Below are 19,465 nucleotides of genomic sequence, written 5' to 3'. Positions count from 1 at the left end.
TTTCTACAATAATTATTGTTAGCTAGCCTATTTATGTTAGAGGAGAATGCTTCTGATGAAATTATGCTTGATGTTGAAAATGAGAAAATTTAAATATTAGTAGAAGTAAGATTATTAAATTAAGCTAAATACATTTTTTTTAAAAAAGAAAAGATATATACTCTTTTAACACTTACATATCACTTATTTTCACTCCATACTCTTCATTATAATATCACAAAACCTTTCAGGCTACTAATCCTTATAATATTCACTTATATCTGTTTGTTTTCTGAAGTTTAAATATTTAAATAAGAATATTAAATTAAGTTAATTATACTAAATGTTTTATCTACTTTATAAATTTAGGATAAGAATCTTTAATTAGGTTAAAGCGTTGTGTAAATTTAATCAAGAAAGTGTTAATTAAAAAATAGGAAATTTGAATGCAGGTTGATCTTATGTGGTTCAAAAACATTATAACCAATGTAAACTGGGTTACTATTTAACACTTACTTTCACTAAGTATCACTAAATATCACAAAATTTTAAGCAACTACTTGATATAAATTGCCTTATTCAATCACAATTTCCTGTTTTGGAAATTTTAAATATTTGAATATGTCTATTAAATTGTGTTAAATTAAACTAAATTTCTCATCACATTTTCCTGGTTTGAAAATTTTAAATATTTGAATAAGTTTATTAATTGTGTTAAACTAGACTGAATGTCTCATCTATCTCATAAATTAGATTATGAATTATTAAAATTAAGCCAAACTGTTGTGTAACTAAAATTAATAAATTGATGACTAATAATGATACAATTAAGGATGCTGTATGGTTTTAATTAACACAATAGATTCATTTTAATATAACGGCTACATAGACTTTTATACTACTGAGGAATTTAAATAATAAGCTTTTGCTCAACCTTATCTTCCAATATAATCTCCGGAGGAAATGAACAGGAAATGAATAACGAGTGCACTCTTATCTTAAAATAGTAAATTCTAAACTTAATAAGGAAATACTTATCTAGGTTAAAATATTATATCTGAAAACAGATAAATTTAAACGTAACGTAGGTTATTCTTCCTTTTCCTCCAATTTAAATCATTTATTTTTGGGGCCATTTCTATAAATGTTCACAAAATAAATCACCCTTATCTTATTTTGTTTCATTCGCATGACTTTTGCGCACAAATAAATTTAAAATAATATTTAAGAATATATCTATAAACAAACATAGAATAATTCTGGGAAATGTAAATGAATAGTGAATAATTCAAAAGTATCACTTTTTATCTCCTGATAAGACTTAATAATTTAGGCAAGTCATTTTTTTTAACTTTTTAATTAAATTTATATTATTTTAATCATCCTACCTATTTTTAAGGCTATCCATTTTGTCAGGCTGCACAATATGTCTTTTTATCTCTTATGAATATTTTATCTAACTAACTGAAAAATATACAAAGTACATTTTTAATATTTAACTAAATTAATATAACAATTTTTAAGGATCCTACTTTTTTAAAAGCTTACCATTTTGTCGGATCCAGAGATTTACCTATCTCCAGGTTTGGGAAAAAATTTTGAAAATTACTATGGGTTGGCCAGGCTTGAGAAAAATTTTTATAAAATTATTATGAGTTGGACTGGGCTTGGAAAATATTTTTATAAATTATATTGGGCTGGGCTTAGGGAAAATTATGAGCTTAGACGTTTGATAATTTTTTTATTATTAACTATGTGTCAGACATTGGCCTAAAACAAGTTATTTTACAGGCCTGGGCTCGACCTAATCAAAAAATCAAGGTCCATGAAAATATGATTTTTATTGTATTTTTAAATTCATTATGTTATTTAAATATTTTATTTCAGATCTTTCATTCAGCTTGGATGAATTTTTCAAAATTATTATGACTTTGTACTTTACCTGGGAATTTTTTTAATATTAAATATTATGTATAAATGATCAGTAAATTTGGCATATTGTTACTATCAAATAAAAGCTTTAAATTTATTCTTACTCAAACCATAGTATTTAGTCTTAGTTTTAATAGATTGAACCTGGCCTGAAGGGGGGAGGGGAAAAGAATAAAATTGGATATAATTTTCAAATAACAGGTAACATCTAGCATAAATATAAGAAGAAAATTCTCATTCCCCATCATTTTTGACGGGCTATCTACTAGTTTATAAAAAGTAAGTAGTCATATAGTTTATAATCCTCTATAATATATTATTATTTTAAAAATATTAGGTAAAATGCCACTTTAACAGACGTATTTGGCAGTTATATATTACAGTTAATATTTTTAAAATTTTACTATTAAATGCTTTTAATAATAAATATAAGTAACAATTTGCATTCAATTATTTAACGCCATCTATTTATTAAAGATATTATTAAAATTAAACGTCTTATTATTCATCCCACAATAGATATAATAAATAATATATCTTTTCCTCTTTTTTTACGTGTTTTTATGAAAGCTATTTTCTTCTTCTTTGAAAAACAGTTTTGAGTTAAATTTTTAATACGAATATATTTTTGATATTATTACAAACTACTATTATTTTAAGATATAATATATCAACTAGAAGTGGTGCAACAATAATATATAAAATTTTAATTGCTTTCATGATATCACTCTGGTTCTTATTTAATAGTTACAAAATGTTTCATTTCTAATATGACATCCTTGCCGTGTAAATAATTCGCTTCAATATTCTTCTAAAGATTTTGTGTTTTTGTTTTATCAATTTATCTAACATAATAAATTCTGATCGGCTTAGTTCATGGCCATGGCTGCAAATTAACCAGCATTTATTATTTGTGTGGCTATGTAATTTAAGATTATTACTACAGCTGCTGAGAGCATATGATTGCATATTTAGATAAGCAATAATGGTCAACTGTACAGTCGTTTATATATCATTAAAAATGAAAGATAATCTTTAGAAATTTAATATTTCACAATACTTTTCTCGATTACTTATCTAGCTTTCATCATGTAATCTGAGAGGACTAACCACCATATAGTTTTATGATTTGGATTGGTCGTTTATACTCTCTTCTTCAATAATTGTTCATTTGGTTCAGGCTTATAATTTTTTCCTTATTAGTCCATGCTATTCTAAAAGGGTAACTAACAGAAGTTATATTAGTTTCATAACCTTTTGTCAATGTAAGTTGCTAAGAATTATATTATTGCATTATGTGGTTTTTAAAAACTATTATCAATTGAGTTATATGTATGAATAAATTAACCTTTTTTAGCGCTTGTAATTCTTTAGACGCAAATTTTTTTACATCAGCAATCCAAAACATTATATACTGTAATAAATAGATTTTATATTAAAAATATTATTTTTAGAAATGTCTTGTATTGTTTTAATTATTTATATGCTAGCATAGGCGTAGACAGACTCGAAAATTTATCACTTTTTGTAAATATCATTTTTAGCTAATAAAAATATCCCCCTTAGTCTTCACCCCACTCCCTGACCTAAAAATGTATGCATATATCTTAAACAATAATTTGAAAGAAAGAATGTAAAAGTTGATAAGTTTTTATAAAACTATTCATCATAATTTATACATTTTTGGGAAAATCAATTTATAAATATATAAAATGAACCAAAAATGTTTTTTAATTAATGGAATATAAGCTAAAGATAAGTCTTAAGACAAAAGTGAAATGTATTATAATTATTAATAGATCCATAAAATTACTAAATAATATAATATATCAAATATAATTTTTTATAAAGTGAGTAATTTTAATTTATTTATCTTAATAAAAAATATAATTATAAAACTATTGATAAAATTAAATCATAAATTAAATAAAAATATTAAAGCATAATACAAAGAGTGGAATATTATATGTCTTAGATTTACAGTATTTCTAATTTTATCAATTATCATATGACAATCAAGTAATTTTTACAAATATTATATATTTTACAGAAAACTATAAAATATTGATAAGGACATCAGAAAATATCTTTTAAAGACATTGTCAGATGAATAATAGGAAGATTAAATTTAATATTATATTTTACCTAAAATAAATAGATGGCGTTAAAAAATTGAATACAAATTGTTGTTATATTTATAATCAAGAGCATTGATTAGTAAAATTTGTTAAATTATTAACTGTAATATATTCTCTAACTGTCAAATATGTCTGTAAAAGTGAAATTTACCTAGTAATTTGTAACTAATTCTATGTAATAGAGGAATATCAATTATATGTCTACTTAATTTTTATAAATAAATTTCTTATAATTGTTTGGAATAAATTAATACCATGCTTTTATATTAATGTATATACAAGTAATTTATTATATTTTATATACTAATAAAAATACATTTCATATTTGTTCTAGGCTTATTTTTTTTATTAAAATTTGTAAAAATATTTTATGACTATATATAGATTAGGCCTATTCAAAAACAAATTCGAATCGAATAGTGCATTATTCATATTCGATTCGTTTAAACGAATCGAATAATTTACTATTTGAATTCGTACGAATAATAAAATCTACTATTTGTATTCGATTCAAATTATTCGAATATTTCGTATAATTCGAATTAATTTTTTTAATAAAATAAATAAAAGGAATATTATGATTTATAAATAATTTTAATAAATTATCCTTAAAATTAATTTTTTTTGAAGAATTTGGTGTAGTCTTTAAAAAAATGTCAATTTTATTATTTTTTTTACTAAGGTGTGAATGAAACCTATTATAATGATTAATAAGAGGAGATGTTGTTTTGCCTTTACATTTTATAATACTCTTGCAATGATTGCAAGCAGCCTTTTCACTATCTTTAAGGATTTGATATTGATCCCATAGATACAGCAGTTTAAATATAAAAAGCAAAGTTATAGGAAGTAGTTGCCTGAAACTACTGCAAAGGCTATTAACGTAAAAGTAAACCTACTAACCCCAATAAATAGTGGCTAAATTAAGTAGACTTACCAAAATATGTGTAATACAAGGGAGGGAGATTTAAGATTTGTTGGGTAATCATTTGTATATTAAGTTATAATCATTATTTTAAAAGATATTCCCATTTTAAGATTTACATATATTTGTATGATCCATAGCCTTCAGCCTGTTTCACATGAAAATCCTAGAGTGCCCTTATTTAGAGAATTTTTTTAAATAACTGGCACTCCGATTTCAGGAATTCATGGAAAATGATTAACTTGTTGAACCATCGTCCAAGCACTATTATTTATAAATATCTATCCATTTTTACAAAATCAAATGTGATAAAATGTTATTAACAAATATGGTTCCCGTTCTAAATCGCTAAAAGTAATAATCGCTAAAAATTATAAAAAATATAATCTATTTAAAAATAAATTAAGACTGTTGGTAGGATCATCTGTTTGTATAAAATAAATAAATAAATCAACAAATAAAAAAATAAATAAATACTTACCGATGACATGACGTAGCGATGACATGACGTCACGATGACGTAGTGAGGACATCGGAAAATTATAATATAGATAAAAAATAACATCATTAAATAAAGGAATGTTATTTATGCTAAAGTATTTTTATATAATAAATAAAATCTACAATTAAATACTCTCTAAAATTTTGTTATATGTAAATATTTAAAATAATCTTAACATAACCTAAGATATAAGCAATGAGTGTTCATAAAAAATGGGAGGTTTAGTATTTTTATATATTAAATAAAATCTATAATTAAATACTCTCTAAAATTTTGTTATATGCAAATATTTTAACTAATCATAACATAATCTAAGATATAAGCAATTGAATGTTCATAAAAATGGGAGGTTTGTGGGGCTTTTAAACCCCCCCCCCATAAAATCCTGGCTACGTCCTTGTTTATGTTTATATTATCGAATGTTCTGGTGAAATCAATAAAAGGTGAAATACATAGCACTGGATAAATATTTTTAATGCCAAAATCGGCTCTAGTATATTTGTTTCTGTCTTATATGCACATAAATATTAAAGAAAAGATTAGGTGTTATTTAGTTGGTTTGGATATATGTAGGGTGATATATTTTTGTATAATTCATAGTATAATAATATTTATATTTGAGTTAATTAAAAAGTGTCTTAAAGAGCTATATCACAATCTTCAAAATCTGTATATATCAAATGTTAATATAACAAAAAAAATCGATTATTCAATTTAGGTTACGCTAATATCAGAGACCTGCAGAGGTACCATTTGTACGGCCCGGCCCAGCCCGGGTTTAAAAATTTTAGGCCCGGCCCGAATATTTAAAAAAAAAATTATTTCGTATTTTATCATATTTTTCGGCGAGTATTATCATTTAATAAGCAAGTATATTAGCTAATATTGTTAAAAGGCTCGTTTTGAGCTGATTTTTAAAAACGGCTTCGCCAGAAAAATATTAACTAAGCCTCGAAATTTCGATACTATATGTCTAGACCTTTGCTCCTTCTATAAGCAAAATTTTCAGGCTTGCATAATATTTTTCTGGATAAAACACTGAGTTAGCCGTTTAACAACACTAAATATTTTTTTTTTATTCTAAAGAGATATTTAGTAATTACAAATTGATACTATAAAAAATTTGTGTAAATAAAATTCTGAGAATATACTATGTTTTTATAAAAAAAATAAAAATGATATTTTTAATAAAAAATATAACATATATTATTATATATTATATAATAATGTATTTAATCCTTTGCGTATTTATTCCATGGCAGGAAAACTATAATTTTATTATGTAATAGATACCATGAGTGTTAGCTAGTGTTAACTTTCACCAAACATTATATTAATCATAACTATATATAATCTATAACCATATCTAATTGACGAATATAATAATTCATGTTGTATAAATTTTTTAAAAAAATACGGCCCGGCCCGGGTATTCAAAAAATAAATTTTTCAGGCCTGGCCCGGGTATATTTTAAAAATTTAAAATACGGCCCGGCCCTGGTACCCGGGCCGGGCTTAGGGCCGGGCCTGCAGGTCTTTGGCTAATATAAAAGAAATTCCAAAAAAGTAAAAGTTAGTTTTCGGTTACGCAATATAAATGAAATAACAAAAAAATAAATGATTTTAGGTTAGACCTATATATATCAGTTATGCCGCACCAATGAATTTCTCCTCTTAGAATTAGTCCCACAAAATTTTTATTAACTTAATTAAAATACAAATTCTACAATATTTTTATTAACTTTACTAAGATACAAATTTACAATATTTTTATTAACTTTATTAAAATATATTTTTTTTAAAAAACAAAATGGAATAATAATTTTTAAATAATTTTTACAAAATTTCTTTTCTAAAATAATAAAATATCTGACTCATTCTGAGTCTTATATTTCAAAGTAAAATCATAACGCCTGGGTTACAAACTAATTAATCCGCGAGAAAAAGAACAATGACTTTACAAATAATGTATCAATACAATAATAACTAAAAAAAACGCCCATCAAGACAATATATATTAATATAAAATATAAAAGGGTAAATTCATTTCTCTAACACGTAGCCCCATTCACTCAAGTTATTTGCTTTACATTCTAATATTTGGCAATAGCATTTGTTTATTCATGACCGGGTCATGATAATATAAGAATGGTCACCCCCTTTGAACTCAAAATATGCCCTTTCTGCCTGAAACGTATACAATTAACAAATGATGATGTATTATATGTTAATGGACCAATCATTAACGTGCCCTCCTTCAAGCCTTTTACCTTTCTCTCAGAACGCTTACCCGCTTCCCAGCCCTTTCAGAGAACCCCCTCCTCTTTTACATCTTTCTCAGACCTTTTCTTCAATACCCGACCTAAAATCATATCAAGAATTCCCAAAGGTGCTAGGTTACAAGTCGCTAAGTCTCTTCCTGATCATCTCCCTTCTATTGCAAAACATTAACAGTGAGGCGGAGTGGCTTAGATTCTTATTCTTTAGTTATGATACCCGTTACCATATAAATCCTCAAGAATTTATTTATTCAACAAATTAAAGACGCCTCCTGCAAAGTTTCTCCCCATCTCAAAAAGTTTATGGGTCCCACAATTTTTTATAACAAAAAAAGCTTCTCCTATTGAGCTTAAAGCCAAATTTATTTCAAAGAAAATTGCCTGTTTAAATAGTAAAGGTGCTCTCTTATGATTCACTAGCTGACCACTCAAATGAGACATACATAAAACTCCTTTCAAATCACCTTCTTCCATTTTAACACCAATCACTCAACAACATTATTCTCACTGTGCTTCCGATTTCACTTCAGACGAAGTAAGGAAGGCAATTCTATCTTTCCACCGAGACTTTGCTCACGGCCTAGATGGTATCAGACCCATATTCCTCTAGGACATAACTTCTTCATTGATCAGCTTACAAACTTCCATTCTTCTTGAAATCACAAATTTGGGCATCCGAATCTTATATGATGATGTTCTCAGCTTTGTCTCCCCGATTTTTTTGGAGTCCGACTTATAGCCTTACATAAGCCTAGATATCAGACCAATAGCCAATGTTTCAACTTTTCGCTGCCTTGTCGCTAAATTGATAAAATCTAGGATAAAATATGAAGCCACTCATCTTCTCACCCCATTTCAATCAGGAGTAGGAGTTATTGGCGGATGTGAGGATGCAGTACATCTTACTCATCTTTATTTGGAGAGCAATCCCACAAATGAAATACCTATCAAAATTGATTTTGCTAATGATTGCAATACCCTTTTTTGTAACAGATTCTTGCAATCAGCGAACACATCAAATATGCTACATCAAATTTCTCTATTCTTGTTACCAATTTCCATCAATTTTGCAATTCAACTCTCAAAAGATACTCTCAGCCGAGGGCATTCAACAAGTTGATCCACTAGGGACTCTTTTATTTTGTCTTGCAATCAATAATATAATTCATATCATTAATTCAGAATGCTCACTTTCACTCTACGTCTAGTATATAGACGACGGAATCATTAGTGGATCAATTGGAAACCAATAAGGCAGTACACATTATCAAGGAAATGGGATGCGCTATTGGTCAGTTAATGCTTACTACCTTAAGGTACTACCTATCAAATTTAAATTTTGTTTATTTTTCATTTGGATAGGCACTACCAAATATATTTATAATATATATTTGAAAAATCGTGATTTTTGGAAAGCCTCTATGGCCTAGTAAGCAAGAGCTTCTCTTACTGATCCCATGGTTACGGGTTCTTATCCCGGGAATGGTCGTGTTTTTTTTCTTAATCTAACTTGGTGGTTCCATCCTAAAGGGGATGATATATAGGAGGCCGGACTCGACCACGTGATACCGTTATAATATATTGAATAGTAAGGGTCTTATTACATTTTAATAAATTTTGGTCGGTATTTAGCAAATTAGGTTGTTATTTAGACTATTTCTATACATTCACTTGGTAGTAAGTATCATTAACCCTATTGGTCTCACTCTCAACTCCACAAAATCTAAATTTGTTCAAGTAAACTCCTCCGATTAATCGCCACAATTTTATAGTTACCTCCAAGGAGGAGCTAACACATTTAGGTTCTATCTATAGGCGGATTCACAAAATCAGTTCCTACCTCCACTCTACTCTTGATATCTATCGTAAGCTTGGTAACTTCTTTGACTTGCTACTCTAGCATAATCATTTCTTCCCCTTAAAAACATCTTTAACATTCCACGCATTCTTTATTTTCTGTGCTCAATGCCTATTTTTAAATATCCTCTCTCAGTATTTATGAAAAAGGAATAAAAATTTAACCGAAAATATTTAGAATCTAAAATTCAATAAAACAGAATGAGCTCAAGCTTCTCAACAAAGGTGTTGATTTAGGGATGAGATCTCCCACCGATCTTGCTCTCATTGCCTTTATTTCGAGCAGTCTATTTTCGAAACCCACAATCACGTCCCACACCTCGCAAAATGACTTTTCTTTAAATGACTGTCCTGCTATGGAGAACAAGCGTTGATGATGTCCCATCGCCCGTATCCAATAGTGAGAAGGAAGGTTAGTCATGGTCCGTAATTACTTTACTATTATCTGAGATAATATAAAAAAGCTTCTTAAAACTGCAGGATTTACAGAAAACTTTAATTTTTATGCCTCATAGATTCAATTTTCCTTCATACCTTTATCGATATCAAAAGCCTCCTTAACTATATATATAGGTACGTCTGTCACTACGTAATAATCTTTGTATAGTTTTCCATAAATTGTAGTTAAGCACAACATTTTCTCTAAGTTCATTTATCTTTTGTAGTGTCACTTGACATCCATTCTTTCCTTAAAATAATATAGTTAGGTAAGCCGTTGTATGATTCCTATAATTCCCCTTAAAATATCTCCAGCATTCCTCTATTGCTCCATGGTTATATTTAAGAAATTATCTATCATTCTGCTTAGTACTTGGTCAGATTGCTTTTTCACCTCCAGCGTTTGTAAATTGTTGAGATTTCTATATGAAAACTGTACCACTGATTGACTTTACTTATGAACAGTAATTTTAGAAAAAGTCGATTTCTAATATTTGACGAATGAAGGTATATGTGTTAATTTCGCAGTGATTAAAAAATATATTTTCGATTTAAATTTTTTATTCAAGCAAAAGACCTAAATTTTTTCTGATACTGTTAGGTTGTTGTAGAGTGGCACTGTCGATGACGTTTCCGCGAATATATTTCACTTCTTTCCCAATTCTTATATTTAGATTAATATTATTACTTTATATCTATCTGGTAAAGAGTTAACAATATTTACTAGTGTATCAATTAGTGATGCAAAATTGCTCCACTCAAGCCGGCTAAGTCTTAAACGTGAGCCAAAAAATTTGGTCTTGGACGTCGAGCCGAACGTTCTTTCCACAGCCCCCTTCTATTTTAAATTTTGTAATTTAATTATATCAATATTTATTTTTTTTATTGGAAGCTCTAAGCTTGGGAAAAAAATTTAAAATTATTATCAGTTGGTCAAGTTCGAGAAAATTAAATTATAATGGGCCGGGCTGGACTTGGAAAATATTTTTATAAATTATATTTGGCTGAGCTTGGGGAAAATTTTTAAAATTATTATAAGCTTGGACGCCAAGGTAATTTTTTATTATTAACTATGGATTAGACATTGACCTAAAACCAGGCGCGTACACAGCGGGGGGGGGGAGGTAGAGGGACAAATCCCCCCCCCCCCCCCCCCAGTCAAAAAATGCAGATGCCGGATATATTTTTCAAAAATATTATTGTTTATATTAATTTATATTTGTTAATATTTATTCCTATCTCATATTAAATATTTAATTTATTTATTTATTACATTCATCTACTAAGTTATTTTATCAATTAATTTCGATTTCAAGTTTTCCGGCGTGATATTTATATTATTTTCAAATTTTTAATGGCATAATATTTATCTACCATTTTCAAATTTCTAGTCAAATAATAATTATTCTGAAATTGCGCAACAGGGAGAAAGAAATTTCAACCTTGTCCAACGAGATAGAGTCTCCGCCATAGCAGTAACAGCTTTTATGAAGTTAGAAGAGCCGATTATTTGCTATTACTGAAATATCACAATGGACTGAAGGAAATATTTCCTCAGAAGCAAGAAAATTATTGGCAATTCCAAATTTTTTTTCTCATTAGAATGTATTATTTAATTATACAACTATTTTATGTATTACTTTTCAAAAACATGACATTGACTTAATTAAGAAGATGAGAATAGCGGAGAGCATTTTATTAGAATTCAAGGAATAGGGTTAATGTTGATGAAGAATTTCATTTTATATGTTATTGTTAAGTCAAAAGCAGATACACGTGTTTAATATTTGTCTCTTTCGACTTGCAGCAAGGCAAGCTCATAGTTAAAACATTAATATAGGATCAGTAAAAGAGATATCTTAGATACAGATATATTTATAACCAAAATAAATGAATGGTTTTTAATTCATCATGCAGCATTTACCAATCTGCTAATATTACTTCCATAAAAGCCTTCCCAACCTTTTTCAGATGGTGGTAGAAAAAAAAAATTGTTGGATTTTTATCATGAATATGTTAAAGTATCTTATGATGCCTTATGAACTGAATAACTATGTTTATAAGATTAACTATGGTTGATATAGTCCCAAAAAATGTTATGGATGCACTGCATTATTTCAAACACATTTTAGATTATATTCCCAATGTATAAAAAGGGTTTATATATTAGCAACTCTTCCCATTAGTAAACTAATGAGAGAACATTCTCTTTTTTAAGAAGAACAACAGAGCCCTGCACACGGCCAGGATTTTTTTAAAATTTTTACGGCCCGACCCGGGTTTTTTTAAAAAAAATTTCAGGCCCGGCCCGGATTTTTAAAAAATAAATTATATTCATTTTTGATTTTTATAGCTAATAATAACGATTTCAAATATAGGCTGTTTTAAAATATACAGCCCGGCCCGGATATTTTTCTTAAAAAAATTATTAGGCCCGACCTGGGTGTTTTTTTTAAAATAATGGCCCTGCTCGGTGTTTTTTTTTAAAAATTTTGGGCCTGGTTTGGGTATATTTAAATAAATTGCCTGCAGGTCTCTGAAAAACATACCAAGAAGTACACTTCTGAAAGTAGATTGAAAGGTTTGGATCTTTTTAATATTCATGGCATTTGACTACAAGCAAGGATGAGATAATTTAAAAATTAGCTCAATCCCAACGAAAATTGGATTTTATATATTTCTAACATTTAAATTTTTTATATTTATATATAAATTTTAAAAGCTCAAAAAATTCAAATTTCTATTTTGGGTAATTTAAGTGATTCTTTACATATAATTTTTTTATAATTCACATTAATTTAAAATTGTGTATTAGAAATAGTTATTAGTCCTAATAAATTTATGCTTGATATTTAAAAAAAACAATAATATTTCTTAAAAAATTATATTATCCCCACCCCAGACCGAATTCCTCCTTACGCGCCTGCCTAAAACAAATTTTTCTGCAGGCCTGATCAAAAAACTAAGGGCCATATTTTATTCCAGTTCTAAACTACCAAAATTATTGTGATCATTGGTTGGGGTTGGGGAAATTAATTATTATGGCCTTGGACCTTGCTTGGGAATTTTTTCAATATTAAATATTAGGTATAGGTAATTAGTGATATTTTAGCAAATAATATTGACGTGGGTATCAAGTAAAAGCTTTAAATATATTTTGACTCAAAACATAGCATTTACACTTAGTTTTAATGGATTGGACCTGGCCTAAATGGGGGGGGGGTTATAAAGAATAAAAATTGGATATTATTTTCAAATAACAAGTAATAACTATCATAAGAAGGAGAAAATTATCATTCTCCGTCATTATTAACGGGCTTAGCAATGCTGACTAACGGGAGCTCTGGTACTCTTAGTTATATATTTTTGATTTTGCCCATCAAGAAAGACGGGTCATCATTTTAAATTAAGAATATCTTATGAGGTGTGATTCACAAATTTACCTTATTTTCTCCTAAATTTTATTATTTTTATAAAATATATTAATAAAGTATTTTTAGTACCATATACACAAACTAATTACCCCGAAACCCTGTCATTCTTGACGGGTTATTAGCTAGTAATATTATAATGTTCCTTTTTGAAAATCAGAATACTTAAAACCAAATATATAATTAATAGAAGTGGCTTTTATACTTTGATTTAGAAAACGTTTTTGCTCTTCCAATAGCAAATGTTTTCTCATTCTCTTAAAAATATATACATAATGGCAAATAGCTATATTAATAAAAAAAACTTATTGTGAAGTTTGGTCCAAAGACATATCAGGCCGACTTGATAAATTTTAATTTAATTCTTTTGCACCCCAAAATTGTTTTATTATCCGACTCATAGAATCCTCAAAACTTGAAATCCATTAAGTCATTTGCTTTATTAAATTTTATCATGAAAAAGAAATCTATAGATAAGATTGCGCAAATGTTTTCTAAAACTGGTCATTCAAATATCCAAGAAATTTATATCTATACTATTCATAGCAGATTAATTAATTCAATAATTTTTATTATTTAAACATGCTATCTGTTAATATATAATTTGCATATTTTTTACTTTGTAATTAATGACCTTTTGTAAAAATCTTTTCTTTTAAATTTATTTAATGACCTTTTAAATTATCCTAATTATCGTAAATATTAATATGTAAATAGTATTAAAATAATAATATATATAGCTGTAAAATTGTAAATATCTTCAGTAGTAATTTTTATAAAATTAAAATGATAAATTAAATAAAATAAAATAAATTTTTTACTTCTTCTTTACCTGCCTTCCCAGAAAATATCATGGTGGTAGAGAATTAAGACGCTACAAATTATACTGAAACATGGTGAAGCTAGACGAAAGAGGATTATGGAAAATGATTTTAATATTATTCTAAAATCACGTAAGAGATGATTAAAATATAAAATTGAATAAAAATATAATAAAATTTTAATGATGAAATATTTAAAATATGAATAAACCTATATAAGACAATAATGATAAAACAAAATCCATAGATTAATTAGAAGATTATTTAGTAAAAAAAATTAAGGATGATGAAATACGATCAGCACGATAAAGGGATGAAGTCGCACGTACATAGATATCAGTGGAAACCGAGATACGATAATTATACGAGACATACAAATAATTATGAACCAAGATATAGAAACAATTATAATCCTAGAGTTTATGATAATGATAGGGGGTATAATGGGCCAGGACCGTATAATAATTTTACAAGATTTAACAATAAAAATAATTATAACTACAATAACTATAGATATAATAATAATGATAATTATAAATATAATGAAAATAATTATAAATATTATAGACATCAGAACGAATTGAGATACATACCTAGATACAATAATAATCAGAACAATAATCAGTCATACAACAACAGATTTGACGTAAATAGAATGGATGATGATGACAAGGCAAATGATGATTACAAAGTTACGATATATCTTAATGATTTACCAATAGTCATGCAGATCAACACCGGGTCACGATTTTCGATATTGCCGATTAATATTGCTAGAAAGATAGGAATTAAAATCTTAAATAAATCGGATACGAAACTGACTGGCTATGATGGGAAAAGAATTAAGGTGATAGGAATCGTTCAAATAAAAGTGAGATATGAAGACAAAACTCAAAATTTAGATGCATATGTAGTCCAAAATGACAAAATTGCAATTCTGGGAAGGACGTGGATAAAAGTTTTTGGAAACATACTTAATAAAATTGTAAATATAATCGAGGAAAATAGAGAAGTAGATAGTAAAAATTATGAAGGTACATATTACAATAAAAAGCATGAAAATTATAATTATAAATATCATATTAATAAAAACTTGAATAAAATTGAATAATGTAAATTAATACCAAATGTTAATAAAGAAATAAATTCTTATAAATTAGAAGAAATAAATCATATGATAACAATTGAAGAAATAATAGTTATTAAAAACAATAATGAAATAAAAATTGAAGAAAATAATAAAATAAAAAATTTTATAATTAATAAAAAATTTAAAAAAAATTTGGAAAAGAAAATTAAAACAAAGGTGATTAAATATCGTGATGTTGAAAGAGAGATTAGGAGTACGATATGGAGATCGTATGTTGAAAATGGAAGGAGAAAGAGGAATTTTGTTATAAAGAACAAGTTGAAGAGTAATTATGATATGAAAAAAGTATTTAAATGAAAAATAAAGGAGTAAAATTTAAAAATAAAAATAATTAAATAATAAATAAAAAATTATAATATAAAATGAAATGAAACAATTCCAAATATTCTAATATTCTATATTCCATGATTCTTATTCTTATGAATGATTCTGATAAATATTCCATTATCATATCAATTATTCCAAAATTTGAGATATTTTGTTCATAATATATATTTACAAACATTGATAAAAATGATAATAAATAACGAGATGAACAAGCTAGTGTGAAGATGATGTTCAAGCGAATGATTAGATGATAAGGATAACAAGCTAAAATTAATGAAAAGATATGACTGAGGCTAAACAACAACAAAATATCAAATGAAAATTCTACAAAGGAGAAAAAATTTTTAGAGGTGGAAGAAGTGAACAAGTTCAAGTTCAAAATTTAAAGTCAAGTTCAAAATTCGAAAATTCAAAGTTAAGTTCAAAAATTCAAAGTCAAGTTCAAAAGCAAGAATATGACCTACGACATAGAAAATAATTGTTATAAATAAATAAAATTTTGCAAAAAAATATTTATGTAAAATTTTGAAAGAGAAATGGGATGATCAATACAAACAGCAAATCAACAAACAATGTTCAACCAACGACGTTTCAACAATGATGTTCAATCAATGACGTTTCAACAATGATGTGCAACAACGATGTTTCATGACGTTCGATTCAACAAACGATAATCAGATGGTCAAACAAACAATCTAAAGATATACGAACAAATGACTAAAGGAGCAATTGAGAAACAAATGACTGGAAGTGAAGATAAGAAACTGAGGAAAGAAAAAAAAAAGAAAAGGAAATGTTAATATATAATTTGCATATTTTTTACTTTGTAATTAATGACCTTTTGTAAAAATCTTTTCTTTTAAATTTATTTAATGACCTTTTAAATTATTCTAATTTTCGTAAATGTTAATATGTAAATAGTATTAAAATAATAATATATATATAGCTGTAAAATTGTAAATATCTTCAGTAGTAATTTTTATAAAATTAAAAATAAATTAAATAAAGATTTTAAAATATATTTTTTTGGTTTCTCTTTACTTGCCTTCCGTGAAATTATCACTATCTATAACAGTGACAAAGCGTCCATTTAAGTATGGGAAGCACTGCTTCACTTGAAATTTTTCTTAAAAAATTCTTAAATAAAGTTAGTATAATCTTTATATTATGTTTAAAAAATGAATATTAATTGGTTTTTATCTCAAAAAAATTAATATTATTTTTAAGTTGAAAAAAATATACACTAGAGTAGCAAACATAATTTACTTATTTTTTAAAATAAATAAAAACAAAGTTTCCGATGGGAAAGCCTCGAGAAATTCGTAGTCGCTACTTGCGGGAATGAAGAAGAGTAGAGAATGGTCCTCGGGTTAGCTCCTCGATTTAAGGTATGCAACGGAGTTGCCAACTAGAGGCTTATCCCAGTAGTAAAGTCGAGATTAGGGAGGATCGACTCATGAGAGAGATTTCCAGAGATCAATTGCCTGCAGAATGTTTTGTAAATGTGTGTATGATGGGCTCGCAAGACAGGCGAGAGGATCGCACTAACGGAGATTGGAAGATTCGCGACGAGTGTATACAAATTCCCGGAATCAGAATGTAGCTATTAAATAGGAAGAAAGCTTGGTGTGGGAGGCGCGATAGTGCATCGCGCATGAGGGATATTTCCCATAAGATATCGGCAAGGAACCTGATAAGGGACTCATCTTCACCTACTGGATATCCTAAATGTGTCAAAGAGTTCAATGGTTTATGATTAACATATAAGATCGTGGTTAAGGTCAATGATCCCAAAGGGACAATATTTTCTCTTGTATCTAGCTAGATTTTATTATCTTGACTGCCTTCATCACTTCATCCGGTGGGCCGCCTAGTATACCATCGCCGATATACCAATTATGAAGATTTAGCTTGCATTGGTCATTTACGTCTCGTATCAAACTATAAATACCCAGACAGAACAAAAAGAAACCTAGAGGGTTACCTTGTTGTATTCCATCGCTAGATGGATTCAACCTATCTCCAAATTAGATGTGCGAGGGACTATTATAATATTTGAAGATAAATTGCAAGATTTAGAAACGCGATATGCCTTAGAGAGTTAAAGGCGAACGAAACGTGTCTTTTAAGTGGGATATCGTGGGGATCTGTTTGTAAATACATCTGGGCAATGTAAAGAGATACCTCACATCCACCTTTTAAGTTGACTCCTAATTGATTCGGGCACAGGTGACTAGTTATTAGTGTTGTTAAACGACTCGATTTGAGCCGATTTTTAAAACGGCTAACTCAATATTTTAGTTAGATATTGCCTAACCTTCGAGATTTTTTAGATGTCCAAACCTTTGTGTCATCTATGAACTAAATCTTTAGACTAGCATAATATTTTTTAGAATTAAACATTTAGTTTTTAAAATAGGCTCAAATCGAGCCGTTTAACAACACTATTAGATATCGTGAACAATATTCTGCCTACTACTAGTGATTCCAATAGCGATAGGGTTGCTTGGTCATAGAGAGCCAGCTTATTGCCAGAAGTTGCCAGGAGTATGGCGAATTTAACATTCAGGTTATCTAGTTTTTTGGATATGAGCCTGGCCTTGGTAAGCAGGTCATTTTTGTAATTCTTATTTTTATCTATGTCATTAGTATTTGCAATGGTCCGGTAAAAACCCAAGATTGACCAAATATTATATGGCATTGGATGGGTAAAAAATAGAATAATTTTTGATTTTTTAGAAGATAATTAGAATATTTATTTATAATAATAATATTTAATAAATTTGCATTGGTTCAATCTTTTTGTATAAATAATATAATAAAAAGATTTGATGTGATTAAAATATTGTTAATTTAACATTTAATTTTTAATAAATTTCATGCAGAATAAAACTTTTATATCTTAACAAAAAAAAACATTTTTAGACGGGACCGACGGTCTGGTCTCAATAGTAGGTTTATTTTTGATCAAGTTTTTATTCATAAAATTTTGAGCTCTCAATTTGATATATATGCATAATTTACTTGTGCTTGAATTGGAAATATCTGGAGACATATTATACTTGTTTTCCCAGAATTATTCTTTCAAAAAAATTTATATAATTCTTTAACAAATTTTCAAATTTAAATTTGATATTTTTTTCATTTGCACTACTAATAATATTTTCTAAATCAATAGTTAATCTATGGGTGAGAGTGATGATTCAATAATAATAACATCTTCTATGATTTCAATTTCCATTTCTAATAAATTAAATTACTTGACGAATAAATGAAACGGAAGAACAAAAAAAGTAAACGATGAATGAGATATTATAAAGTGTTAGGCATTAAATAATCATGTTTTATGTGTTAATGAACATGTACATTAATTAAAAAGCAATTCATAGTAAACTTTTATCTTTTTTAATTGGTCATCTGTCGAATCGGACCGTCGAACTCAATAGTCATTTGAGACCGAACTGGACCGCACCGTCGGTCGGACTGGACCCCTGCAAACACTAAATATCATCACCTTTAAAGGGTGTGGAAATGTGATTAAAGGATAAGGGGTAGATAGTTACATCCTAAATTTGCTGTGTCAGGGATTTTTTGCATTTTTTAATAAAAAAATATTAAAAATAAATAAATAATATAAAAAATTCCCCCTAGTTTCAGTGACTTATTAACATTTTTTATAAAAAATA

This window comes from Gordionus sp. m RMFG-2023, chromosome 1 (genome assembly GCF_954871325.1).
Source record: "Gordionus sp. m RMFG-2023 chromosome 1, tfGorSpeb1-WG-v2, whole genome shotgun sequence".
Taxonomy (NCBI): domain Eukaryota; kingdom Metazoa; phylum Nematomorpha; class Gordioida; order Chordodea; family Parachordodidae; genus Gordionus; species Gordionus sp. m RMFG-2023.
This window is presented reverse-complemented; position numbering follows the sequence as displayed.